This window comes from Cryptotermes secundus, unplaced genomic scaffold (genome assembly GCF_002891405.2).
Source record: "Cryptotermes secundus unplaced genomic scaffold, Csec_1.0 scaffold74, whole genome shotgun sequence".
In the NCBI taxonomy this organism is placed as follows: Eukaryota; Metazoa; Arthropoda; class Insecta; order Blattodea; family Kalotermitidae; genus Cryptotermes; species Cryptotermes secundus.
The window spans coordinates 1253885-1270409 of NW_019745079.1; positions in this window are offsets into that span (position 1 = coordinate 1253885).

Below are 16525 nucleotides of genomic sequence, written 5' to 3' on the forward strand. Positions count from 1 at the left end.
ATTATTATTATTATTATTATTATTATTTCTGTGATAATTACCATAATTACTATTCGGATGTCTATTGTTATTCATTCATTCATTCTCCGTTACAACTGGGTTTAGCTTAAGTACCGAGCACCTTAAATCAATATCCGTATTGACTAGGGGACTCTACAGTATATGTGCGTGAAGTTCTGTATAAAGAACAATTATCTCCTTCATAGACCCATGTGATATTTCCGATCAAACATTTGTTGGCTGTAGGGCTGTGTCAGTTATCACTGTTTTCGCAGTTGAATCTAGAATGTTCCTAGATACTTGCATAAGTGTTGGGCCCCCTTAGCCCTTGTACCGCGACCACAGTGATCTTACTGTGCCTTTCTTACTTACTTACTTACTTACTCATCGAGCTGAGCCCTTCTGGAGGAGCCGCCAATTCTGCAGCTACTCGAGAGTTTCCCAGCATTTTATGGAACCCGAAGGTTCATTACCGTGTTCACAAGAGCCCCCCACTGGTTCCTATCCTGAGCCAGACCAATCCAATTCATACCATCCCATCCTATCTCTCTAAGATCAATTTTAATATTGTCCACCCACCTATGCCTTGGTCTTCCCAGTGATCTCTTTCCTTCTGGCTTTCCCACAAATATCCTATATGCATTCCTTTTCTCACCCATACTTGCTACATGCCCTGCCAACCTCATCCTCCTTGACTTGGTCATTCTAATTATACTTGGAGAAAAGTACAAGTTATGAAGCTCCTCAGTTTTCTAGAATGTTCTTAGACAGCTCTAGATACACGTAGTTCTTGGTACTATAGGAATCTTCTAATATGATTTATGCGAAAAATCGAACTTCTTAAACCATGCACACTTGGTATTGGTATTGTTGTTGTTGTTTCACAGACACATAGATCATAGACCTCACTGTTTAATTATTGTAATGTACGCTACGTGCGTATTTTACGGCACGTCAAGTAAAACAATTCTTTATTCTATGCATCTGCATGTAAATGCATTGAAGGAGTCATAGAAAGTCATTGAATATAACTATTTGAAATAATTATTTAAACTTTTTCGTACAATGGAGCTGTTGCTACATAAATTGACCTTGTATTACAGTGAATGACATTTGATCGATCTAAAATATTTTATCATTACTTATTTTGTAGTTTCATTGGTATATTTCTTGAGGCAGACAGGTCTACAGCTGGAACTGTTTGAGCTGTGTAACTATCTTCCTCGGCATAAGCTTACCCTTGCAGTAAAAGAGCGGCAGTAATTCGCAGTGGCTTGGATATTTCCACACAAACGCGTAAAGCGCCTTCAGTCGTTAAAAGATGCTGGCAGAAGAAAACGAATCTGTTGGTTCCACTGTGAAATCCAAACTTTATAGGAAAGGTTCTGCTTATTGTTTAAAACGTGGAAAGAAAAAGGAGAGGGAAGTTCCTCATCCCCTTCTTGGACCGCAGCATTTCTTGTTTCACCCTCCATTTCTCACGCGAGCATGCTCAGCTAGTCTCGTAACAAATTCGTCGCCCTTGGCCATATTTTAGTGGTGATGGCTGCGCCAGAGACATCTGGCTGTAGCAGCCGGCAGAACTATGTGCCCACCCGAGTTATGGGTGAAGCAAGATTAACCTCTGGGAGCGAACCAAATGCATCCTTGTCCGGGGAGACAAGGGCCCCATCTCATCTTTCACAAAACGCAACAAGAAATAAATGTGTTCCTGGAATGTTTGTGCTAGAACAATACGTCACACAGCAGTGGGATCAGTGAGGTCACAGTTTCCGAACTCTTGAACGGATCTTCCGTTAGTTCTTCTTGATTTTCTTTCTTATATTCTTCTTTCTCAATCTCCTCTCTTCCTTTCCTATTTATTTCGTTCTTACTTTACTCTCTATCTATCTATCTATCTATCTATCTATCTATCTATCTATCTATCTATCTATCTATCTATCTATCTATCTATCTGACTGAATTCCTTTTTGTGTCTCTCATTCTTATTTTCTACGGGCACCTAGTAGCATAGTTTGTTGAGGGACCATGCTACAAGCCGGAAGGTCGCGGGTTCGAGTACAGATGAGGTGGATTCCTCTTCAGTTTACCTAATCTATCTAGCCGCACTATGGCCCTGGGGTTGACTCAGCCTCTAACTGAAATGAGTAACGCGAATTTTCCTGGGGTTAAAGGGAGACCGACGCGTAAGGCTGACAAACTTAACGCCATCTGTGAGTCAATTGCCTAGAATTTATGGGAACCTCGACGTCTCACAAACCTATGGGCCTTCACGGCGTGTTACAGGAATAGCTTTAATTTCTTTTTACTTTTACTTTCCTATTTTCTTCCTTCCTTTTTTCCACCCTTTAATATATTCTTCCTATTTTTATGTTTTCGTCCTTTTTCTTTGAAACATAAACTTTCGTGTAAACTAAAAATAAACATTACGTTCTGTTATTAGATTTTTATTGTTACACTTTTTTGTACTGCGTAGGCACATAAGTTAAATGCATAACAGAGAAAAGGCCTGTCAGTCCACATATTTCATATAAAAATACTGAAAGATTTCGATGAAATTTGGTAATGGAGACCCACACTAAGTGCAGCCGAACAACTCCTGTTTTACATGTAATTATAATTGATGTCTAGTTTCATATCTCTTTTAAAAAAAGCTCTACAGAATATAGAATATAGGATATAGGATATTCCCAGCAGTTTACGGAACATGAATATTCATTTTCGTGTCCACAAGAGCCCGTTACTGGTCCCTATCCTAAGTCAGATTAGGCGTATCCACACTCGTGTGTCCTATTTTAATCTATTTTAAAATTATCCTCCGATCTAGTCCTAGGCTTTCCAAGTAATATCCATACTTTAGGATTTCTAACAGCAGCTTGGAAGCATGTATCTTTTGTCGCTTGCGTGCTTCATGACCCCACTCTCCAACCACTTTGTTTCATCATCATAATAATATCTGGTGACGAGTGGATATTACGCACCCCCGCGTTATGAAAACTTCTCCAGATTCAGAGTACACCCTCCATCTTGGGTCCAAATGTGCATTCAGAAAAAAAGACTGTTTATTTCTTGGTTCAAAGACTCTTTTAACCTGTCTACTTTTCAAAACAGCAAAGGTTACATTAGTCCTATAGGCATACTCAGTTGGGCCCCTTAGAAAGAGCTAAGCACAGTCACTGGATTGAGATCAGTTTCCGTACTCAGGTGAATGGGGGGGGGGGGGGGGGGGGGTATCGACACTTTTGTCCGCACCAGAANGGGGGAGTGATATCTACACTCTTGTGTCCCTTAGAAAGAGCTAACCTCATTCACTAGGCCAGCTTACGTTACGTTAAGTTACCTTAGTGACTGAGATTAGGTCTTTCTAAGGGGCCCAATTGAGTACGTGTCTTTCACCTTTCTCCTGAGGACGGAAACAGATCCAGTTTCCGAAACGTCGTGTTATCTTCTAGAATACCGGACGATGGAAAAGTCCAAAAACCCAGTAAAAACCTGAATGTGATGAAACTTGACATGTGATTAGGCAGTTTTCATGTAACCCACACGTGAAAATGTGGAAATAGATCTGTGAAGAATTTTGCGGGAGGGGGAGAGGGGTTTTAAGGAAGGTCCTGCAGTTCTTGGGGTCAGGGCATCTTGATGCTGCCCTTCATAACAGTGAGTGGTTCCCCGTTGCCGCCGTCACACACTCGGAAGTTTCACTGTGTCTTCGCCATGCTCGATTTACACTGCCGCTGTAGAATTTCACGGTGGCCAAGAACTTATGCAGATGTGTGGCATCGGTCGGCAGCCGAACCATCTGTTGCATAAGGTAGACATGATCCTGAGCCAGCTCCATTCATCTCCCACTCCAACGGGGTTTTTTTTTCATGCAGCTCTTCCATTAGAGACTTGGTAATCTGAGTAACCGTTTTTAACAAAATAATCTTACCAAAATCTGCATAACATTTTGCCTTTCCTCTCTCATAAACGTGACCAGAAAGTCGTAAATTCCTGGATTTCACTATTTTCATGAAATAAAAGGAAGAATTACAGAGGTGAGTTTTCCGTAACAGTAAGCATAAAGCACGCGGACTTATGAGATGTAACGACGTGTCATTTCGAGCAGAACTTCCCGCCTGCTTCTGCAGGTTCTTTGCATGCTTTAATCGTCGATCCTGAAGATGGAGGAATTATGATCCTCCGCATCGTCGGGTTCTCTGCGAAATCAAGGCACTTAAAACCGTTCTCTTCAGAAAATCAGGAAGTTAACCGAATACTTGTGGCGTCTGTACTGTGACACCTTGTAGTTTGGTAGGTAGGTCTCAGTGCTTATGAAGACCTCGACTACTCAGAAGGAAGTAATTTTCACTGTCGTCGCCATGTGAGAACTTCAAACAACCAAACAAACTCCGTGGTTTTAGTCCACAAGCGAACTATACCGGCCGAGCGACCGCTGCTTGTCGGGAAGTTAGTGGCAACCAAATCTCGCAGGAATTTATTCACTTTATGCTGCTAAAAATACTTTGTCTTGGATAATGTTTCCTAAGCGCCTTGTTTTCCTCTTGCACTTTGTGATCTTCATCGAGATTAGAAGGATGATCAGATCAGGAGGAGAAACCAGATGCGACTTATAGCGCATGAGAAATGCAAAAAATGGTCAGAGAGCCTCAAGGGAAGATGTCAATTCGAACCTATAAAATAGGAGGTACTGGTGTAGGGTTGAGTGGTGGCACGCGGTTTCATAGTTGGCTGAGGCACTATGCTACAAACCGGAAGGTCACTGGATCGAGTCCCGATGAGGTGGATTTTTCAATTGATCTAATCTTTCCAGCCGCACTATGGCCCTGGGGTTGACTCAACCTCTAACAGAAATGAGTACAGGAATTAAATAAATCATTTTCCTGGGGAGTAAAGCGCGACCCTTAACGTCTGCGAACCCTATGGGCCTTCACGGCCTGTTACAGGGATAGCTTTACTTTTTTTTAAACATATACCCTCTGACTTTCCCGTTATGTAACCGATCGGAAATTTGGTCATTTCCAGATAAACAAAACTTTCAGCTTTTAATAAGTCTTATATTTAGTTCAAAGAATTTGGAGGAAAACCTCTTCGATAAATGTCTAAAATTCAGGCAGTTATCAAAGTGGCATGACAGCTAGAAGTCTAGACGTTTGTCAAATTCATGTTTATCTGAATAATCCGACTTAAATTTTGAACTTCCACACAAAGTAGCGCCAATTTATATCTTAAGATTATCTAATCTAGGATCTAATTCTCTGAACTAAGTATGTAGAATGTTGTAATAGAAAATGTTTTGTATTTTCACGATTTAAGGTGTGTTACTATAGAAGGGGTAGGGATTGGATTTTGGGTTTATTGATCACTATAACACTCTACTCTTGACTACAAGTAACTATAGCGCTATCGCTGATCTACACATTTTAAAATCACTATGACGTTAAATGATCTCAGCCTTAAGCAGTCTTACCCTGGCAACGGATTTATAACAGTCTCACTCTAACTACAGCACATATAAAGTCTTGTTTTCGCAGCTGCCTTCTTGCAACTCTTTTCTTCACAATTGAACTGCCAACCCTTCACTAAACCTCTCGATTCCTCAATCATTTAACTGTCATCACAAGAGAATCTCTATCATCCTCAGTTCGCCTGGGGTTCTCGTTATATAGCTTCTAGGAGGACCCAACAGAGAACACCTTTTCCTAACAATCCCTCTATTGTTGGTTGCATATTCGTTACCGCGAGAACGTATTTACCGAGCCGTTGTCTAGCAGTCAATGTCTCGACTGGCGCCACTATTCTGGCCTTCTAGCGTCATGTCACAGTATTATGAATATTGTTATCATATATTATTAGTTTAAACAATATTGCCTTCAAAATACTAGCATAAGTTGTATCAACAATCTGTTTACCTTCTTTTATATAAGAATATAAAAATCAATAGCCATATTTTGAAGAAATTTTGTGTTCAAATCTTCTCATTAGAAAAGTGTGACACATGTACTTATTATGAGGGTAAGAATTTTTCAAGAAAAATGAATTTATAAAACAACGATTTTGAGAAAGGATGCCGCAATTTATATTTATTTGCATATACTTGTATGTATAATGTAATACAATTTATATTAGTCGGTTTGTCATAACATAAACATAAACTTCTTATTTTTGAAATGGTTTAAATTTTTGTCTTATAAAGCCTATTCCATCAACTCTCGCCCAAAAACTGGTGTTCAGTCTCACTCTGAGATTATGTTTTTTTCTTTTCCACTGAGTTTGTAAGGTAGTAGGTAATGGTAACTTTACTTATTTCTTTACACATATTCTGAATCTTTCCTTGAGCGCCTTCAAATAATTTTCGAACTTTCTGTCGTTGCCCTCTATTTGCTATTCCTTTGGTGCTCTAATTCTGTTAAAAGCTGCCAGTGGTCTAAGAAACTGCATCTACGAGTATATTGTTTCCAAAAATTAATTATTTGCCGCATTCAATTTCCGTACCTGGCTGTTGCCTTCGATGCTATGGTACCATTCATAATTTACTAGACCTAGAAACAAACAAGATCCAAAATACTACAAATGTACAATTTTTGTAGTCAGTAGTTTGTTTATGTTCTTCCTTGAAACACCATAAATCCAAATGTTCTATTGTCGAATCGTTTTTTTAGGCTTTGTGATGTTGCAGTCGTCTTTATAAGTCTATTATTTTGAAAGCTAATCGATTTATTATGTAGTATGATATATAGTATGCACTTCGCTTATTTATTTATTTTTAGTTTATTCAACCAAGCTAGATCATGTAATGTCGAGTGCCCTGATTACAGTGAATAATTGGTTGGAAAGAATATAGAAGGAAACGGTATAGATCTATTTCAATTTAGGCTTCCTGTCAGGACATTTTCATAAAGTAGCAGAGATAACCCACAAAACCTTTAATCTGTTCCCAGCCGAGATTCGAACGAGGCAACCATCCCCCCAGATACAAGCCCGAAACTCTACAGACCAAGAAAACATGATCGGATGCTCAGTTTGTATATACTGATCGACTTGTTATCGAGTACGAAATGTAGCACACAGATCCTAATTAATTTCTAAAATTGTAGACCTATTAACACTCACCCAGTGGGAGTTATGTCTACATTATTTTGTGTAACGAGACATTTACGAGCATCTACCTCTTCCTTATTATGACGGTTTTAATATGCACCTGCTCTGCCTTAATTTCATAGTGCTGTAAGTATTTTTATGTTGCATTAAGAAACCGATATTCGAATCATCAGACACGTAGCTGTCACATTGTCTACATTTTCTGCAATTAATAGAGGACTGATTTAATTCTGTTCAATAGATCGCAGCCATTTTCCAACTAATTCAGTGTTTCAGAACATCTGCTTGGTTTCAGAGTAAGACTTCACGTATCCATTTGTATAAAAGCGAAACTTCTTTTACCACTTGGCCAGTCTTTGGTCTCACATTGAAACGTCACATAACCGTTGGTCTCTAAGTGAAATTTCATCTACCGTGTGGTGTGAGCGAGACTGCATATATCCCTTACTTTCCAAGATAAAACGTCAAGTACCATTTTGTATCAGAGTGGAATACTACAAGATTATCATGCAAAAAAAAAATGCTTCTTAGATAAAATGTATTTATCCCATGCACTGAGAATTGTGCAGAAGCCGTAGGTCCTTTTCGCCTGCTCTGCCAAGTATCTCAAGTATCTTCCGAAGACGCTCTACAATGTGGGCCTAACTCGGCTAAGTATCGCTGAATCTATAGAAAGAGAATCGGAAAATATTACAAATCAGCGATTTCCTTCCGTAATCATCTACAGTTTATTCATATCCCAGGTCAAGTCACAGACAGATTTCCAGGTGAGATACTTCTTTCCGGCAACCTTACACAAAAGACACTCTTCGGCTCTAAGTCAAATAGAAACTGATTTAGGAACCTGTAAGAAATATAGGCCTAACACTCTCTGGTAGCAGAACCCAACACCTCTAATACAATAGCCTCCCAATTGGCACGATCCTGAGCTACTTTAATCCACCCCTCTTCAACGCGAACATATTTTCCTAATAGGTCCAATGTTATCTATTCTTTAGTTCCTTTCTTCAAGCAAACTCTATTCAAAGGTTTTCCAGCCAAAATGTAGTGTGAATTTCTAGGTTCTTCGGAAAAGATCTCCTTATCTACAAATTGTCATGTGATATACAGTGATTATATACGGGGTTTGGACTGACAAACGGATTTGATTCTTAAACAACTCGTGACTACACTTTACAAATCACTATCATGCAAATACACATGTTCTCATTCACGATCTTCACTACGCTGCTTGATAACGGCTTCCAACAGTGGACGTTCTTCTGCCCCAGGGCTCACGTACTCGGAGGCTGGCGTCCATCTCACACCAAGCTTGTACTTTTCTAGCTCCGCTGTCTCGAGGCTTTTTCGTAATGGCATCTGGTCCTCGTTGTATAGACTCGTCACGGACTGCACATAAAACAGCTTCTATTATTGTACAGGAGTGTTTACCGAGACGTTGCATAGCAGTGGTCGCGGGGCTGACCGCAAAGAAAAAGCCGTACTTCTATTGTTGCCTTGTGTGTATTCAGTTGCGAGGTGTTTAACGGTCAGTTGCCTAGCAACGCTGTGTCCATCCACGTTACAGTACGTGTGTTATGTAGATTAATTTCAGGTTTCAAAATTCCCCGGTATATAATTGTCACAAGACTTGGTACCTAACGTAAATTAATAAATTATTTTCGTGAATACCCAGGATAATGAGCATTGCTCTGGCACTGCAAAACTTCCTTGTGTGAAGAACCAGACCATCATCTTGGTATATCCCACGACTCTCTCTCTCTTTTACTGTGATTAAATGGTGAAGTCGACAGACGTTTACGCAATTTTCCTCCGCCTTCAAGGAAATGCTCAGATGGTTCAAAAGTTCCAATTTGCTGTCACATGTTTCCATGCAATCCTTCCAATTACAATTAATCAGCTTTAAACTCCTTGCTCTGGAGGCCCCCAAACAACTCTAAAATTATGCAACTCTCAGTTAAGAGAAAATCAGAAATTCTGGCTTCAAAGGATTAACGTGATATGTGTTGATAAGAGTTTCAGTTTGTAATCCATCCATTTTTTCGGGAGGTGGGGGATATATGCTATAATTAAAAGGTCAGCAGGCATTGTAGAGCGTTGTATAGATAAAGATAATTGAGCAATGTGTATAGCCAATAGCTGCACGCGAGCTCCTTATCTTCTTATTGTTCTTCAGTAAATCTTCCGCTTTTGTCGCGTGACGTATCCCCACTGATACGTGTGGGGGCAGAATTGTGTGACTCTGATATTATTGCCACTAGAAGTAGAAAAAGAAATATGACGCAAATGAAAGAAAGTAAATTAGAAATCTGTTCACTTCAGAGAGCTGGAGCCGTATCGCGGAATTTATTTATTCGCTAGAGGCTGACTAGGGCTAATATTAGAACTGTCCTATCCATCCTTACTTCATGAACACATGTTTGAAAGAAGTTCACATTTTTAGGTAGTGAAAAATTGAAGGCAAGATCTTTATATCATGTTTCCCCGTTGCTCCTGTTGGCAATCGGTAAGGGAAGTCGCCAATTTGAAAACCCTCCTACATAAGAACGCATTTATTTTCTGCTTTAAGCAAGAAGTTGTACATGTACACGTGTCATATTCCGAACGGTTTCCGATAGAGAGCTATGGATGTTATCGCCCGCATAAAGGAACGTCAAGACGTACTCAGACTAGCAACACGCAATCTCCTCACACGAGTTGCAGAGTGCATTGATGTTTACGGTGGTCAAACTGTACCAAACGTTTCACTCGAACAATAAATACCGTTGTAAGTTTTGAGGTCTTCACGGCGATGACTATGAAGAAAGTCGTCTTCTGGGTTTTGGCGCCGTGTATTCTTCGTTTTGGCCGACGTTTCGGAGGAACGTATCGCCTCCATCTTCAGAGCAGGTGAATGGCTTGGAATGCAGAGAGCAGTAGCTACAGAAGACGACTTTCTTCAATAAATACCTTTATCAGAAAGAGTATGTAATATCTCTCTTGTCAAATATTTTGGAACTGTACAGTGAAACAACTGTATCTCGGAAACAGTTCGGAATAAGACTCATGTGCATATACATTTTGCTTAGAATGACAGATACTGTGAACTCACAGAATATTAACCTCTTCACCTGAGACATTCTGTGTAACAAAAAATAAAGCAGGTCGTGGAGGTCCATAAGGTTTCGAGACGTCGAGGTTCCCACATTCTTTAGGCAATCGATTCACAGATAGCGGTGTGGTTGTCAGTCTTATTCACCGGCCTCCCTTTACACCCAGGAAGATTCCTGGTACTCATTTCTCTTAGAAGCTGAGTCAACCCCAGAGCCATAGTGTGGCTGGAAGGATTAGGTCAATTGAAAAATCCAATGACCTCATCGGGAATCGAACCTGCGACTTTTAAACTTGTAGAATAGTACCTCAACCAACTACGTTACCGCGTGCTACCTAATGTATGTATACGTAAATATTCAGTATTACCTTCCGCGGACTCAATAGAGGGCATGAGCTGATATTATGAAAATTATTCCACATTCTTGCCAATACGTATTGTAGCTTCGGCTATTAAATAAATGTGCAATTGTTGCAGTAAAATTTTTGGGTGCGATTCTATTTTGTTTATTCTGCAGTTCATCTGTGACGCTGTTAGGGACTTAGTTTATGTATAATAGAATGATTCGACGACATTGAATATTTTGTTGGAATGTACGTGGGAGAAGAGATCTTAACATAAGTTTTACAGTAAAATTTCTTGATATAGTTCGAGGAACTGATAAATCCACGGAAATTTTCAGCCAGAACAGTCGGAATTTCGGCGGAGATTCGGGCCGATCGCCTCTTGAATACATGTTAGAAGCATCACCGTCCGAACCAACTTACTCATTCATTGTGCGATTCAAATCATCAGTTCCAAAACATTTTTCACTACATAATTAGATGGTGAATTGATATCTGAGTGTTAGAGCATATCCCCTGGAGATTTAGCTGCTGGTGTCTACGCAGTATGGTGTGGCATTGACCAGGAAAGCAACCACAAAACTGCCGAAGAAGAGGCAGGCCTATTTATGGTAGTAAGCTTGTAGAAATAATTCGGTCATACGAACTTCAATTCATATGTATGAATTAATTGTCTCCCTAGGGAACTGCTTCCAACAGTGGAGCCTCAGTTCGTTTGATATGTCACGTGATGTAGGTCCACTCATTTCGTTGTCTGTTGCTTTTCGAGCCAGAAAAGTCAGTCGAAACTGCGAGGTAGAAATACAGCCAACGTTTAACTATATCAGTAATTGTAACAGTATTTGTTTTGGTTTAGTTTGATGGATTTTCTACTATCCTACAACAAGGACAAGACGAGCAGGGGAGGGTAGAACTGTTTTACTTTGGGCATTCCACTGTTCATCTGGGACACGATAAGCTTCAGTGCACCAACGGCAATTGAAAGAGACTTATGAAAACTACGATGTTTCCAGCTTGGACTATACAGCTGGCCTCGCCTTCTCTTCATTGGAGTAAACAAGCAGAGTCTCTTTCATTATTAGTATTAGTTCAGGAGCCGGGATAGAGACTGGCTACAGGCTGGACGACCGAGGGGTCGGAGTGCGAGTCCCGGTTGGTCAAGAATTTTCTCTTCTACATGTCGTCCCGACCGGTTCTGGAACCTACCCAACCTCCTATCCAATGGGTACCGTTGTCTCTTTCATTGGGGATAAAGTGGCTAGGGCGTGAAGCTGACCACTCACCTGCAGTTAGTTGCCGAGGTCAAGAAAATGTGGATCTACACAACCACTCTCCCCATACGTCTTAATGGCATAGTGAGGCACAAGGACAACTTTATAGTGTTTCTTCTGTTTCTAGAACACTTTAAATATACGTAAATTACAACAATGAGTTCTTTTGCGAGCTTCAGAAAGAAGAGTCACACGCTCCTCCCTTCAAGAAAGGCGACCCATAACGCATGCATACTATTCACAGCTAGCCCGTATCCTTCATTATTGGTTCTAAAAAAAATTAATTTCTCATAAATCCTGGATGCTGTTAGTTTACAGACACGTGTAAGGAGAACCAGAAACTACTCTGCTTTCACTTACGAAATTACACCAAATTCAGTACTGAAGTTGCAAGTGTTTCTGCTGGTAATGCATTTTGCGGGAGCGTTAACATCTTCGACGAAAATTGTTTATCGCTTGCTCACATATTTTATTCTATTAATGACTCATTAAGCCTACCCTATGTTTCTTAATCCGAGACCTTTTAAAAGCATCATTTTGTACATTTGGACGCTGTTGTCCTGTTATCCAGTTGTTATTGCATCGTAATATATCAATTGTACTTCATATCCCTTATGTTTTTGAATGTTTCGTTGTATTTACTATTCTTGCGGTTGCCAGGCACTTAAATAAGAAAATTGAATTACCTTTTCATTCCATGTAACACAATCTCATTGGCGCATTCCACCTAGGGGTTGATATGCTCCTGCCATAGCTGAGGCGGTTAGTTGCCGGTTCCTTACAGCGGAGATCCGAGTTCAACCTAAGTACTGGCCATGTGGGATTTATGGTGAACGAAGAATTGCAACACTAAACATTTTTTTTTTTGCTTGATTGCAACACAGCACTGTCAGATTTCATATTTTCTGGGTAACGCGCTCGAAATTACCGTCTATTGATTAGATTGGTTCCACTTATCACAAAAATGAAAGTAAAGGGACTTGTAACACGCGGCTTCTTTGTTAGGCTTCTCCTCTGTTCTGTCTGTATGTAGGACATTACGCAAATGACACTCGCTACTCAGTTTGAAGTAAGGGCTTTATTTAAGTTATAATGAACTCCTATTCAGTTTCAAAACATTACTTTCTTTGATAATTGTTTGCAAAAATCAAGAGAACACCGAGAAAGATAAAAGAAACGCGACGCAGTGGCCGAATATTCAGTGCAAGAAACGCTTACGTGATGGAAAATATTTGTGTCCAGTGTTTGAATTAGTGTCAGAAATAATCTGAAGAATTTTGTTTCAGTTTACGTTGCCTTGTCCTTACCGAGAACCGGGGTAGTTCAGCCGGTATAAGGACAGGCTACGGGCTGGAAAGCCAGGTTTTGAATCCTGGTAGGGGTAAGCATTCAGACCAGTTCTGGGCCCCACCCAGCCTTCTATCCAATGAGTACGGTGGGTGATTTCCCTGCGGGTGAAGAGCCTGGAACGTGAAGTTTACCTCTCACCTCCATCTAGTATCGAGGTCAAGAATGTTGGAGATATACCTCCCTCCATATATCTTCATGGCGTTGTACTTAATTAATTTTGCACAGGGACAACTTTACCTCTAACCGTTCTTCTTGTCTGGTGTTATGACTCATCCACAACTCCATACTCGTCCACAGCAAGGAGACGGTACAAAATGCCTACACGAGGCGACAGTAGAAAGGGACGCAGTCTCACTGCACTCCTGTAACTAAACAAGAAGTTCTGAGAAGAACTAATCACGTACTTTCCTTTTACACGACACAGACTGCATAGAAAACGACGCGCCCAACAGTTCTTCTATTATTGCATGTGTGTGTGTTGTAGAAGGAATGTGTTTATCCAGCCGTTGCCTGGTAATGACAGGAGGGATGAACGTGTAGGCACTCAGACGCACAGACAGCAAGGTGACTCGTAAGTCTACTTTTATTTTTCAAAATAGGAAAACTAGGCTGAAAACAAAGGAAAGAAGAGTTTGAAGCAATTGGCAAGAAGTTTCCAGTAAAGTGTGCGAAGCATTTGTCACCGGAAGATCCGGTAATTGTTTCGGTTCTTACTTCCGAACTGTCGAAACAAATGACATAACGTAGGAGGCCCGCGGATCACATGTTGTAAATCCAAGTCTATAGTGGAACAGAATATAAGAAAAGGAAGCACATTACGACGTGTGTTCGATAAAGACTTAGGGTAGCTGGTCAGTCTAAGTAACACGCCACTCCACGCCAGGTTGAAGTAATTCAAACTGAGAGATAATCTTGCCGTGCATGCTAGCTTCCACTTTGCGGGATTTAACCTGACCCGTGTCACACGAGGCGGTCAGCACCACAAGTGGGCGGTGGGCTCAGCTTTAGTCCGCCGTCTCTCCTGACCCCTGCAGTCTGCAACCACTTGCTCACGCTGTTTCCTCGATTGCGGATTTTTTATACCCTGAAGAAGGAGGCCATATGTTCCTCCTAAACGTCGGTTTACACAATGTATATACGACGCCACATCCAAGAAGGAGACGTTCTTCATAGTCACAACAGTGAAAACCTAAAATCTTACAGAATTCATAAGTTCCTAGTTCCATAACTATTGAACCCGAAGTTTCATTATTGTGTTCATAGTAGCCCCTGTCCTGAGTCCTTTGAGTCAAAACTTACTACTTATACATTTAATTTTTCTTTTAATATTATCATTCAGTCTTCATCCGACTCTATGGGGAAGAGTTCTCCTTAGACACTAACAGTCACTCAGTTAGTAAAGAATTCCTGCTCTTCTTGAGGAGCGTGGGGGCTCGTTAGTGCGTTCTCAAGAGCACTCTCTCCACCTGATGAATCCAACCTCGCCAAATCATCAAAATCCGGGGGTTTTCGCTCAGACTTCTGTGGGAGTTCTGGCTTTCTTCATGCGTGCTAAATATTCCGCCTCCCTTATCATTACTATATGTACAACCTATACGAGTGTTAAAATTATTGGGTGACGTGAGTCTCCAGCCTTTGTTCCTAGCGTGTAACAGAAGCGGGAAGTGCAGAGTATATCCTGCTTGCATGGGTATCAGGCAGCCCACAGTTCGAGTGGACGGGTCATCACTCATAACTCTGTATCTGTCTCCATCGGGACTTTTTCTTTTGCACCCCACAACCCTCCATGTCGTGATGGCTTAGACTGCTTTACCAGAAGCATGTTATTGCTCCCGCGTATGCATCTTACATCAGAAAAATCCTTCACCCTCCCCTCTCCAGCTCAAGTTGCATGCAAGGACAGTCTGATACGGAACATTTGTTATATTGCAACATCGTGTGGGGCCTTCTTAAATCTTCTACGCTCATAGGTTAACCCTTTGAAGAAGGGGGTCATTAAAGCGATAGGCCTGTTTGAAGATTCAGTTCATACCTCATAGATAACACAATGTCCACATTACAAAGATGCTACGATATTGTCACGTGTATGTTCTTTGCGTGGCGAGTAATTGTGGGTTCTGGATTATATGAATAGATTTATTGGACACTCACAGGTAGTAACTACAAATAATTATAACCCTCTAAAGATTACTGTAACTATAACACATAAAATAAAGCCTTCAACATCTCTTTGCTGGTCGTTGCTTGGTAACGAATCATATTTGGTTATAAAAGACTTTCTGACTGCCTTGAATGACGTCTGTCTCACGAATTCATTCGTGAGAGAGAGGGAGTCAAGAGTTACTTCACGACTGGCGTTTCACCGCCAATTATTTCGTCTTTACGCCAAGTCCCTTGAGTCTCACGGCAAGAAATTTTATTTTCCAACTGAACACTTGCGGTTATAATCCCTATGTAACATCCTCTCCGAGGTAAGAATGGGGCTTTCGTTTACAATTTCTGCTGGTCCTCGCCAGCAAATTCATTCTCAGGTCAGAGTCTCGTAGGAATCATGATCGCATTTTATTTTCTCAGATTCGAGACTCCCTCAACTTGGGAGCTAGTTTACAGTATTTATATCCCCCAGGAACAGGGTGGCTTAATTATACCCCCAGGCACTGGGTTCCCTTTCCATCGCCTTCTACAACTCGCAAGGCTACCGCACCAACTTGCTCCAAAGTCCGTTGTGGGTCTTGACCTCCTACACCAACAGCCTCCAAGCATTTCTGCCCATCGCAGTGGATCTCCAATCTTTAACTCTCAATATCCTAAGGTCTTCTCTGACATCATCAAACCACCTGTTTTGGTGTATCTCTTACTCTTTTAGTATACACTTCTCATACGAGATTTTCCGTGGCATTCTGTTAACATCCATTCTTTCCACATGTCCGCGCCAGTCGATTCTTCTTGTCTTTATAAATCTAACTGCATCTTCTTTCTTCAATATCTCATCTGTTTCTTCATTGTTTCTGATTCTCCATTGCTCTTCTTGTTTTATCGGCCCATCGTATTTTCCGAATCATTTTTTCTTTCAAATCTTCCTAAATTATATTCATCCTCTTTCTTTAACACCCGTGTCTCACCTCGCAGCGCTACGGTGGAGGAAATTTGAACCCACCTCCACACTCTTGAGGGCCAGTCTGCTATGCCTTGACGCATCAATTCGAGGCGGACCGAATACAAAACATCACAGCAGGCTCTTAAAGAAGTTGTTATACGTGTACTCCACTGAAGTAAACCGGTTTACTAAATGTACATTTTTGTCTCTGTCATACCCATGTCATTGATGTTAATTTACTGAGGATAATCCTAACAAGTTTTTTTATTTT